This window comes from Bos mutus, chromosome X, assembly GCF_027580195.1.
Source record: "Bos mutus isolate GX-2022 chromosome X, NWIPB_WYAK_1.1, whole genome shotgun sequence".
Classification (NCBI taxonomy): domain Eukaryota; kingdom Metazoa; phylum Chordata; class Mammalia; order Artiodactyla; family Bovidae; genus Bos; species Bos mutus.
In genome coordinates this window covers 94,621,024-94,634,619 of record NC_091646.1, presented here as the reverse complement: position 1 = coordinate 94,634,619, position 13,596 = coordinate 94,621,024, and the positions used below count along the sequence as shown (strand labels likewise).

The 13,596-nt window shown below is 40.7% G+C and overlaps 1 pseudogene; it reads right to left on the bottom strand.

Annotated features, from left to right (window-relative positions):
• Nucleotides 1–2,059: 2,059 nt before the first annotated feature.
• Nucleotides 2,060–4,005, bottom strand: LOC102267683 (beta-galactoside alpha-2,6-sialyltransferase 1 pseudogene; annotated as a pseudogene).
• Between the last annotated feature and the right edge of the window lie 9,591 nt (nucleotides 4,006–13,596).

Here is a 13,596-nt window from a genome sequence, read left to right as displayed (position 1 = left end):
CTGAAACTCCAATACTTTGGCCACCTGATGCAAAGAGCTGACTCATTGGGAAAGACCCTGATGCTGGGAAAGATTGAGGGCAGGAGGAGAAGGGGACGACAGAGGATGAGATGGTTGGATGGCATCACCGACTCAATGGACATGGCTTTGGGTGGACTCCGGGAGTTGATGATGGACAGGGAGGCCTGACATGCTGTGACTCATTGGGTCACAAAGAGTCAGACACGACTGAGTGACTGAACTAAATTGAAGGGAAAAATAGACAGCAATACAGTAATAGCAAGGGAATTCAGTATCCTACTTTCAACAATGGATAGATCATCTAAACAAAAGAACAAATAAATGTACAAAAATAGATTTTAAAAAAATTGATATATAGTTGGTATATATTATTATGTAAGTTACAAGTATACAACATAGTGGTTCACAATTTTTGAAGGTTACATTCCATTTATAATTATTATAAACTATTACTATAGTCCCTTTTTTGGTACAGTATATCCTTGCAGCTTATCTGTTTTAGACATAGTTTGTACCTCTTAATCTCTTACCCCTCTATATTACCTCCCTCCCTTCCTTCTCTCCATTGGTAAGCCCTAGTTTGTACTCTATATCTGTGAACCTGTTTCCTTTTTGTTATATTTACTAGTTTGTTTTATTTTTTTATATGCCACATGTTCATGATATCATATAGTATGTGTCTTTGTCTGAGTTATTTCACTTAGCATAATGCCGTCCATAATGCAATCCATCTGTGTTGCTGCAGATGGCAAACTTTCATTCTTTTTTTGGTAGAGTAGTATTCCATTATGTGTGAGTCTGTGTGTACTGTGAGTCTAGCAATCAGTTTCAAAACACTAACTGGAAAATTCACAAATATGGGGAAATTAAATAACAGACTCCTGAATAGTCAATGAATCAATAGAGAGCTCAATAATCAAAAGTTATCAGACAAATGGAAAAACAAAAGACCAAAATTTGTGCTGTATAGCAATTAGCAGCAGGAAGGAAATTATCAGGATCAGAGCAGAAATAAATGAAATAGAGACTAATAATGCAATAGAAAAGATTATGAAAACTAAGAGACAGTTTTAAAAAATATAGATAAAATTTGCAAACTTTTAGCTGGACTTACCAAGGAAAATAGAGAACTCAAAATTATAAATGCATTTCATTTTTAATTGAAGTATAGTAGATTTACAGTGTTTCAGGCGTACTACAAGGTGATTCTGCTGCTGCTGCTGCTAAGTCGCTTCAGTCGTGTCCGACTCTGTGTGACCCCATAGAGCAGCCCACCAGGCTCGTCTGTCCCTGGGATTCTCCAGGCAAGAACACTGGAGTGGGTTGCCATTTCCTTCTCCAATGCGTGAAAGTGAAAAGTGAAAGTGAAGTCGCTCAGTCGTGTCCGACTCTTCATGACCCCATGGACTGCAGCCCACCAGGCTCCTCGGTCCATGGGATTTTCCAGGCAACAGTACTGGAGTGGGGTGACATTGCCTTCTCCATGAGGATAGAGACTGTACCTTTTTTGGTTTTTTTTTACTTTACAATATTGTATTGGTTTTGCCATACATCAACATGGATCTGCCACGGGTGTACACATGTTCCCTAACCTGAACCCCCCTCCCACCTCCCTCCCCATACCATCCCTCTGGGTCATCCCAGTGCACCAGCCCCAAGCTTCCTGTACCTTTTTTCCTGTTTCCCTGGTTTGCAATAACAACAGCATTCTGGTGGGGAAAGCAGACCAGTTTTGGCAGCCCTGGTGGGAAAGGTGGATCTTGCATTTACCTGGGTCGGGGGCGGGAGGCTCTGGAGGGAATGCTAAACGGGTATACATGAGTGAGACAGGAGGCTCTGGGTTCACACACCCCCGTGACAACAGGGCAAACTGGGCTGGGGGCCCTGCCCTTGAGTTTCTGAAGCCCCAGGGCTCTTGCTGCCTGGAGTGTGGGCTGTGATTATTCAGGCACACAGTCTTCCTTCCCAGGCCCGGGGTGTCCAGAAGACCAGCTGTAAAATGCCAGTGGGGAAGGGTGAGGGGGCCTGGCTGGGGAGCTTATGCTCCACAGCGAATTGTCCGGAAGCCATGCAGCGTGGCTTTTCCGAGCAGGTAGATGTCCTTGTCTGTGCCGAGGTTGAGGCGCTTCACCATGTTCTTCTCAAAGAGGAGTGGGTGTTAGGCGCCCATTGTGCAGGCACTGTCAAAATACCTCTGATAGTAGTTGCATACATCAGTCTTGTGCTTGGATGAGAGGAACTTGTAAATAACCACTTGGTCACACAGTAACATCATAATGACAATGCCGAGCATCCCGGAGGACAGGGGGTTTGGCTGGATCTGCTCTGAGGAGATTTCTTGAATGATGTCCCACAGCTCCCAAGGCATCTGGGACTTGAGGATGTAAAAGGGCTGATCAGGATGCAGCTTACGATAGCTCTTGAAGTTATTGAAGAAACTGTAGTCGGGATTCCTGTACCACTTTGGGATATCTGAATGGTAAACAGATGGGTCCCACACAATTAGGATTCCTTCATTGTACAAACTGTCTTTCAGGAAGCCCGCTTCTGTGGTGACCAACTGAGAGTTTACCAGATGAATGGTGGTTTTCGTGCCCACGTCTTGTTGGAATTTGACTGTGGGTGCCCCATTAAACCTCTGGACTGCATCATGATCATCTATTTCTCGACCTAGCCGGGAGGACTTCAGAGATCCTGCTGGAGAGACACACCTGCCCCACTGCCTTGGTCCTAATGTCCTCCTGAGGCAGGTAACCCTCCCAATCAGAGGTGTTGAAGGGAAAATCTGTGGTCTCTATCATTGAAATGTTCACGTGGTCCCAGAGGTAGCAAAGCAGGCCCTCTGCACTGTACTTAACCCTGGCCCCTGGCCCCTTGTATATCACTTTGTACTTGTTCATGTTCAGATAATTCTTCCGGATAGTTTGCAGCCTGGGGATAAGGTTTTTGGAGGAGCAAGGTGACTCAGTTATACTGAATTATTTTCCATTGTAGTTTATTACAAAGTATTGAATATAGTTCTCAGTGCTATACAATAGGTTCTTGTTGTTTATCTATTTTATATTTAGTAGTGTGTATCTAATAATCTCAAATTCCCAATTTATTGCTCATTCCCCTTTCTCTGTTGGTTAAGTTTGCTTTCTGTGTTTGTTGAGTCTGTTTCTGTTTTGTATATAAGTTCATCTTACCAATTTTTGTTTCCAAATATAAATGATATGATATTTGTCTTTATCTGTTTGACTGCACTAGGTATGACAATCTCTAGGTCCACCCATGTTGCTGCAAATGGCATTATTTCATTCTTTTTGATAGCTGAGTAATATTCCACTGTGTATATTAATATGTACCATATCTTGTTTATCCATTCCTCTGTTGATGGACATTTAAGTTGATTCCATGTCTTGGCTATTGTAAATATTATTGCTATGAACATTAGGTTGCATATATCCTTTTTTTAAACATTTAGAATTTATTTTTTAATTGAGGTATAATTGCTTTACAATGTTATATTAGTTTCTGCTGTACAGCAATGTGAATCAGCTACATGTATACATATATCCACTCCCTCTTGAGCCTCCCTCCCACCCTTTCCCTATCCCACCACTCTAGGTCATCACAGAGCACCGAGCTGAGCTCCCTGTGCTGTACAGCAGCTTCCCCCTAGCTCTCTTTACACATGGTAGTGTGTATATGTCAGTGCTACTCTCTCAATTCTTCCCACCCTCTCCTTCCCCCACTGGGTCCACAAGTTCATTCTCTACGTCTGAGTCTCTATTCTTGCCCTGCACATTCTTTGGATGTATGCCCAGAACTGGGATTGCTGGATCATATGGTAGCTCTAGTTTTAGTTGACTTTAAGGAACCTCCATACTGTTCTCCATCGTGGCTGCACCAATTTACGTCGCCACCAACAATGTAGGAAGGTTCCCTTTTCTCCACACCCTCTCAACATTTATTATTTGTAGACATTTTGATGATGGCCATTCTGACCAGTGTGATGTGGTATGTAAATGTTTCTACACACAAATATTGAAGTATCTGAAAGAGAAAAAAATTCCATTTATAATTGCATCCAAAAGAATATGAAATACCAAGTAATCAATTTAACTAAGGAGGTAAAAGATTTAAACAATTTAAACTCTAAGACATTAATGAAAGAAATTCAAGGAGGTATGGATAAATGCAAACATATTTCACTTTGGGTTTTGGATTTAGAACTGTCTTTATATTCAGTATTGATCTCTTGAAGATTATTTTAATCTTAATCAGTCTTGATTCTCTGAATGTAGGTGATTTTAGCTACATGAGACCCTCATTTTCCATCTCTTACCCAAAGATACTTTGGGGGATTTTATAAAGTCTCTTAAAGAGTTTGATAGACTGTCTTTCTTTGTTCTTCTCTACCTCTGTCAGTCTAGTAAGGAAGATTCCTGTCAAAATAAAAAAGGTGATTTTGCCTTGACTTATTTTGTAATTCATAGTGGTTGTTGGTGAGTACTGTTCCATGTATAAATTCTCATTAAAGGCCATTTCAGGGATTACTGTATCTTAAGAAATGATTGTCCTTCCTCCCTTTTTTGAAGAAAAGAATGACACACAGAAAATTGCATGGCAGGGGCATCGAGTAGTAAAGATATGGGAACACTGATACAGTTGTATGCCTTTAAAATGAAATTGGAAAAAAAAAATAAAGTGAAATTGGATCATGGTAGAGTGGAAAGAATGCCAAATTTGTAGTCAGAAGCTCCTATGTTTGAAGCTTGGTGCTTGGCAAGAGAGAATGAGGGCATCAGTGTTCAACCTGCAATGCCCTTGTAAGAATTAGAAGACATGCATGTATGGGTTTCCACAGGATTTGGTATTTAATAAGTACTCAGCTCTTTTATTATTAAATGGTTGGGAAAGTGGAGTGAAAGGGTGAAGGAGAAACACCTAGATTAAAAGAGCATGAGTAACACTTAGATATTTATTAAACAAAATGTACAAACAATGATGATATCTGAAACAATAGTAATTTTGAACACCAGTTGAACATATGGTGACATAAGCTTATTTTAGGTTTGGAAATAGTGTCATAACTTGATTTTTAAAGTTTCTTTTAGAGATGCAAACTGAAGAATACACAGATTAGAGGGCAGGTTAACGGGGTATATATGGGGCAGGATTGTCCATGAAGTGGAGGTTTTTAGGGCTATAGGGTATGGATCTCTGTCACTGTATGTGTTTGTGTAAAAAAAAACAAAATTTTTGTTATACACAGTTACATGGTTCTCAAAAAAGGAGATGGGAAAAAGACAGTTATAGGTCATAGCTTAAGACATTAAGCTACCCCAGAATTCAGAATCATAGATAAGAGCAGGGGAACTTGAAGAGTGGCACAAATACATATAAGTTTGTTAAGGAGAAGCAGTAGATTCCAAAGAATGGCCTTATTTGTGCCACAAATGTCCCTGGAGCTAGGCTCGTAAACACACAGTAATCATGAATGTCACACCAGTTAATAATGTAGATGTTTAATGTCAAAATCACAGGTCTCTTTCTGAATTCTGACTCTTCATTAACTCCTTCAGATCTTTGTCTCAGTTCATCTCCATAATCAGCTCAGAGGTTTGTTTATGGCTTTTCTTGATGTTGAGTATTGACTATATTTCTCCTTGTTTTTGAACAACCTCTGCTTCATTCAGTGCTTTATTTATGCTTCTGGAATATGTTTACCAATATGAAATTGCTCTTTTCCCCCTCAGGACATGCACAATGAAGAATATAAACCTTTTGCCTAACTTTTGTTATTTTATCTTAGTCATGTATACTTTAATTTTCTGCAGAATAAAAATTCATTAAAATGATACTGAGGCTTATACAGTATGACAGAATTGACCAGAAACACAGTTGAGATCATTATTTTACTTACAGAAAGTCTCAGTTGTCAAACTATCAAATAGATGATAACATAATTGATCATAATTGCTTATTAAAATGAAAGCATCAGCTGGCAAGATGGCACCTTGATTCAGAATCATTTTAATGACTGAATCAGAGCACTGCATGTTTCAAATTTGAGGAATTAGCTGCTACTGAGGCTGAAAAAGAAATGTACCTGCTGTTGAAGGATATAGCTTTTTAAAATAGTTTTATGTATTTGTATACATTTAGCTGTGCTAGGTCTTCATTGCTTGGCAGGCTTTCTCTAGTTGTGATGAGTGAGGGCCAGTCTCTAGTTGTGTTGTACAGGCTTCTTATTGTGGTGGCTTCTCTTGTTGTGGAGCACAGGCTCTAGGGTGTGCGGGCTTGAAGAGTTGTGGCACATGGGCTCAGTAGTTGCAGCTCCTGGGCTCTAGAGCCCAGGCTTAATAGTTGTGGCACATGGGCTTAGTTGCTCCGTGGCATGTGGGATCTTCCCAGATCAGGGATCAAACCCATGTCTCCTTCATTGCCAGGCAGATTCTTTACCACTGAGCCACCAGGGAAACCCTGAAGGATATAGCTTTTATATATGACATACGTCAGAAATAACAGAGGGAGATAGTTGAAACAAATATATTCATTTTACTAGATAACTCTTCTACCACACATTGATGTTTACAGAGCATTGCACTTGTGGCCCAGTTTTGTCTCCACAAAATAATACTGACTATGATTCTTATTTTATGTTGAGACACTGTTTCTCAAGGAATTCAATTGAAATGACTTACTGTAAGTCATTTGCCTGATGAGTACTGAAGTTCTGACTCAAGGCTCATCTCTGAATTGAGTGTTTTTTCCCCTTGTTCCTCCACTGGCACCCACAGATAAGAAGTTTTTCCAAAGTTATATTATTCTAAAAATGAATGCATTAAATTCACTTCTATTGTGAAACCTCAATCATAACTTCATAGTTATCCTTGGAAAGGATGACCAATTTTCTGCCATTATAAATTAGTAGAGGTGTACAACCAACTCACAGTTCTATTGGCGATTTCAGTGGAAAGTCTCCCAAATTATACTTTATGACCATTTTGAAACCAGTGTAAGGAAGGTTGAGTTAGGCTTTATGTCAAAGAATTTTACCTTATCAGGTGGAGACTCCATTGCTTTCACCCGCATCAGGAAACCATAGCTATTCTTGAGACTGTTTCTGGTTGTCAGCTGTCCAGATGTTTTTTCTATAGCCATTTTTGTTGTAACTTTTCATAGATAATTCTCATAGTTTCTTATCAGTTTGCATGAAAGCCTTTGTTTCATTATTTCCTAGTTGAACCATTAATACGAAATTAGTTTCACACATGATTATAGTCACTATTTTGATGGTTTGATTCCCGAGCTGCTCACAAAATATTCTACTGTATATTTTAAGTATTTAAGATTCCTTATACATGTTCATTATATTTATTTCAGTAACTATATCTTTCTCAGGGGAGGAAACATTAATTTCCCTGACAGTGTGTATCAAGCTATTAAATGTTTATGATGGTGACTGTATCTTCGTGGGAGTGAGAGAGTGTATTGACGGGGTGATGGTTTGGAAGCAGAAATACTACCTTAAGGCCCAGATGACACAGGCCCCTTCCTAGCCTCTGACCAGGCTCCCGGTGGGACCACTAGCAATCCACTTCCAGCCCCTACTCTGGGTACTCATGTATCAGGATTCCCTTCTCTAATGGCCCTCAGTCCCCTTCCAGGGCTGTGTGGGTTTCGTGGGCCCATTATACTGAGTGCAGACCTGCCTCATTTGTGTACAGTCCTGGGCCCAAGGGGTAACCAAGTGGTAGATATCAGTAGTGAGGTGTGAATGAGGTTTTAACCTGTGTTTGGTGGTGTCCACATGAATGCACAGTCCCTCTCAGGGTGGGAAGATGCAGAGCAGGCAGAAGTGAAGGAGAAAGGACCTCTCTAGCCCAGTGATAGACTTTGTCTGCACGGCTACCTTCTAACCTATAAGTCCACAGTCTGAGAGTTCAGAATCAGAACCCACTCTTCTAGGTGAGTAAGGTATCTTGTCAAGCTAGGAGCACAGAACACTTTTACTTACCCTTTTCTGCATGTTATTTTTGACTTGTGAACACACAGATATATGATGCGTGAGCCTCTATTTGTTCTCTTGTCACAAGCCCCACAAATGCTACAGGTGGCCTGAGCCAGGGTTGCATTATCAGATAGGGAGTTTGCATCTACTTTGCTAGCATACACCAGCAACATCAAATGTAATAGCCTAATGTTAGCAGAGAATGCCGTGCTGACCGTCAGAGCCTTGATTATGTCTCCTGAAATTGAAATAGCTTTCCAGATTTTCTCTGGTAGATACCCTAAAAGTACCACACTGTGAAGTCCCTGTGCAAAGTCACTAACTAAATATTCAGACTCTCCTAAAGTACTCCTGACATGACAGTTCAGGGCAGTTCCATCTAAAAATTATTTGTCCATTCAGTAAACATCTATCAGTCATCTGATAAATGTGTAAATGGAAGGCATTTTGAAAGAATATGTTAGGGGTGTAAAAGATGAATTATGCTCAGTTCTCATTTTCTGGTCTAACAATGAAGATCTCATAATCTTTTAATAACTGTAAGATAGGTCAATAAGTAGTATATTCATGACAGATAGAGTCATGATTCTTTGGGAGTTTCTGTGTAGGCAGTTGTGCATTTCATGCACTGCTTAAATTATACCATCTGCGTTTGAATCTCCGAAGCTTGCTGCCTCCGCCTCCTTCTGCTTACCTCATTCTTTTTTCTAGCTAAATCCTAGTTAGTTTTTGAACGTCAGCTCAGATTACAGCCTCTGCAAGGTGCATTTCCCAACACTGTTCTCCCTTGCCTGGGGTAGGTTGCATTATCCCTTGAGTTCCCAGAGTACCTCGCTTCACTGGATTCTAAGTTTGCACATCTGTCTGTCCCCGAGAATTGGGCTCCTTTAGGGTACAATGGTGGAGAAGGCAATGGCACCCCACTCCAGTACTCTTGCATGGAAAATCCCATGGACGGAGGAGCCTGGTGGGCTGCAGTCCATGGGGTCGCAAAGAGTCGGACACGACTGAGCGACTTCACCTTCACTTTTCACTTTCATGCATTGGAGAAGGAAATGGCAACCCACTCCAGTGTTCTGGCCTGGAGAATCCCAGGGATGGGGGAGCCTGGTGGGCTGCTGTCTATGGGGTCGCACAGAGTTGGACACCACTGAAGCGACTTAGCAGCAGCAGAAGCAGCAGGGTACAATGGCATCTTCCACATCTGTAAGTCCTCTACTCCACACAATGTCTAGGACGTGCTGGGAATGCTCTAATGGCCTGCTGAATGGCTGAGGATCACAGGAGTATAATAACTATGTTGTAGAATACTAAGGCAGAATGTAAAGAGGAAGAAAAGGGGGGGTAACTGATTGAAGTAAATGAAATATCATGAGCAAAACACAAGTGAGACACTGATATAGGGGAAAAAAGCGAAGAGTGTAGCTGAGCTCTCTTGTGGGTTTTCTGGAACAAAGATTTGGAAACTCATGCAGAATAATAAGGCTTTTGAATATTAGACTAAGGTGTCTTCATCTTTTTTGTTAAAAATATAGTTCCAGTGAGCATTTTTAACCAGTAGAGTTTTGTGAATGGAGGTCTACTTTAAGAATTAACATCATGGTTTGCAAAGATGCCTAGGAGGAGACACAGGGACCTGCAGATGAACTAAGAAACTCTTCACTTACCAGCCATTTCTGGATAGTTTATTAGTTCACAGTTCCTGTCCTGGGATCTGGAGACACTGAGGCACATAAGTCTTTAAAGTCCCACAGTCTGACATGGGAGACTGACCTTTAAAGAAGGAGGAATGATCCTGGAAGATATTTTAGAGCTTCTATGAAGGGACCTTTCTATATACCCAGAGGAGCATAAGGAGTCATGGTTGGCTATGGTTGGAAACTGATATTTGCCTGGAGGGAAGAATTATTGACTACTCATATCAGAATGCAAAAGAAGGGTGTTTTTTTTTTTTTTATTGTAGGATAGTTGCTTTACACTGTTGTGTTAGTTTCTGCCATACAATAACTCAAATCAGCAGAACGAGATAAAAAAAAATATATATATATATATATCTCCTCCCTCTTCAGTCTCCCTCCCACCCCATCCCCCCAGGAGGGGTTGTTTAAGAGGTTTAATCATTTTGAGCCTATTGCTTTTTGGGGATTACAAGCAGACATAACAACACAAGTACCGAACAGATTGTGCCTCATGAATCTCCCAACTTAATTTCTGCAACTACCCCCACTATGCAGCATAAGGAATCACTAATGTTATACTGGAAGGAAGGCAGCCTCTTGTGTATTGTGTTGCACAGAGTATAAGATAGTGGGGCACAGAGTATGAGATAGTGAAAAAGAGACAATGTAACTGTTGAGAAGATAATGTGAAAAGCTAAGGCTTAGACATGCAGGAGCAGAAACCAATTTAGATCACACATTGATAAATATCCAGGAAACTGCTGAGCATGAAACAACTTTGGGTTGAGGTAGTCCTCTCTACAAACCCATACACCTTGCTGTGATGTATTTCTGGAAAGCTATTGTAACAAGGGCTGTTACGTTTCCTTAAAAATAACAACTTTCCACTCCTGATGAGTATACTTTCAGTTGGAGGAAAAATTTTCGAATAGGAAAGCAATAGGGCAGAAGTCCTTTACTTTTAAAGTAGAAAGGACTTTTTTTGTCTCATCTTTCTATTCACAGAGGCCAGTATCAGCAGAATCATTAAACTCTTGGTGCTTCTAGTCCTGGCCCCTATTCCCAGCTGCAAACAAGTCTGCCAATCACTGTCACTTTCGTCAGAAAATTTTGTGCCATGAATGCCTGGAATGAGTTGAGTAATGAGGTTCTCATAGACTGTTGAGAATCTGTTGGAGAAATGACCCTATGGGGGTCATCACAGAGACTTGCAGTCTGTCTATATCCAAGGCAGTGACCTTGGGAGGGAAGATCAGAATCTTTACATGTCCTATTAAAGATGGGCCAGATGAACGTGTGTGATAATTACACCTATTATACTTAAAGACAGGGAAACAAATAAGCAACAAACCAGGAAGGAACCAACTCAAGAAATCTATGGCCTCAGTTAGACTTCCAATACAGCCTACCTTATCTTGAACGCCAGTTTCATTAATACATCTTTTGTACCTGGAAAGTGACTGAATTAGGTCACTCTAGATTGTGCTCCCGTAGAAGGCTGTGGCAACCCACTCCAGTACTGTGGAAAATCCCATGATGGAGGAGCTTGGTAGGCTGCAGTCCATGGGGTTGCACAGAGTTGGACACAACTGAAGCGATTTAGCAGCAGCAGATTGTGCTCCAGGAATAAAACAATCTCAAAATCTCAGTGCCTTAAAACAAAAATAGTTTGTATTGTGGGTTCTGCTGAGGAACAATAGATGCTCCAATCTGGAATAAAAAAAAAAAAAATAGAGGCTGGTTTTTAGGAAGAATTTGGCATAAAGGAGATTATCACAGGGCTGGACTTGAGCATATGGGCTTGGAAGAGGGGAGGAATTTCTCCATGCGCACCCCAGAGCCTCCCTGTTCCTTTCATAGACTCCACTTCCTCAGTGCTTGTGATCTGAAGGTTAAGATCTGAGGGCGGGGCCTCAGTGATTCCTGATATCACTGCATTCTGCTGTATTTCTCTATGAAATTTTCTTTTTCTACTAAAGGTTTTGATTACAGCAGGACCCATGCCATTAAATAGAGATGAATTTATATTAGTTAAGTAGCATTGAAAATTAAAATTTCAGTGGTTCACTACGAGGCCAGGTGTAAATAGTACTTTAAGTATGTGTTTATCTAGGCACCTTGATCCAGTTTTATAAATTTTCTAACTATATTAAATTTTAGAAAATACTTAATTCCTTTGCCCATAAGATGGTTTGGAAAAAATGATAAACTTTTAAATAATAAATGTGTGGCATTTAAAATAACGTCTAATATATTATAAGCTTAAAGGAGGAGGGGGAATCTAGTTAGCTAAGTGATTATCAACAGCTAATACACTATCTTTGAGAAATCTAGTGGCCCAACAGGACCCAAGCCCATCTGGTGACTTCTGCTGGAATTGCATAGAGTGTTGGAGGGATAAACTCAACGTAGATGTGACCTTAGAGATGTCAGGAAGTCCTGGCAGAAGCCAGGAGTGGCTTCTGATTCACTTTGTGGGTTTTAAGCCCTTGTATCCGAGCCTCATTACATTATTATCTTAGCTCGGTGCTTTGATACAAATGCAAGATTTCCTGAAAGTAAGAAATGTTTTTTGTTCAATTTCCCTGACACTAACAAAAGACATTTTCTTTTTCTGGGCATCATGCTCCAAGGGTTCCAAGAAACTGTAGCTGTGGTCCTCCGAGTGCAGGCTTGTTCTTTCTCCTGCATACTCCTGACCACACTGATTCCTGGGTATTATTGTAACATTCATCCAGTTTTCGGTAAATTAATTGTGTCTTTTTGTTTGGTTGGTTCTGAAGAGGTTTTCAGTGAGGAGTCTGAACTCAATACTGAGGGTGCCGGTGCAGTTAAGATGGTTTCTCCTGTGCTCCAGGGCTCCCTCCTCTCCAGACACCCCCACATCCCCCACCTCCTCCCCATGTCCTTAGATGCTGCGTCCTCATCACTTTAGAGCGCTCTGTGATATTTGCTCTGAGACGGCCTCACCTCAGAGTAAATGGGCCGTCTGATCCGGACAGTATGCTCCTTTAAGATGAGAACTGTGACTGCCCGTCTGCTCACACCCAGCTCTGCTCAGTGCATAAAGAATGAATTCATCAACTGAAGGAACAACCCACAAGCTTCGGGCTGTCTGGATTCTAGCCTTGCCTTCACTCCAACCTCCACGTTTATAAGAAGGCAAGAAAAACCACACTCCTGAGGGGTTGATCATCTTGATCATTACTCTATGGAATCAGGGGAATACCCATCTCCAGGGTTCTTTAAGCTCTGAAAGTCTACATCCCTAAAAACGGAGGCTGTGTTCTTGTGTCCACTTTACTGTCTGCCACTGACCCTTCCTATGAGGAGAGCGCAGACAGCCTGCTTTCTCCAGCATATGTCATCCTCCTGGCCTGCCTTGACAACCAAGTTCTGACATCATGTCCCCCACTCAAACTGGCTGATGTGCAATTTATCACGTGTTTCATTTGGTCATTTTTCATTCAAGACAATAATAACAGTACAATTACCTTTCAAAACATCTAAAATATACCACTGAAATAAACAATGGAAAAATTATTTCCCTCTGGTAGGAGTATTTCATGCTCAATATAGAGAAGAGTGACAGCTATTCATGAATAAGTGTTTTAGATACAGAGATTCTAGATGATAAAGTCTCTACTTACCTCTATAAATGGTAAAACTAAAAATACCAAAGCAGCATATGAGGACTTGCTATAATATTTTCACTGAAAAATAAAATTAGAGCATTTTAGTTAATAAAAAGTATTTGAACCCATCTGTTATTCTAGCATGTGTTTATATATGACACTGCCTTGAAATTCCACATTTGTGATCAAGACTGGTGTAAAACTACTCAAAAAACTTGGTCCATTATTAAGAATCAGGCTGATTTTATATATTCACAAG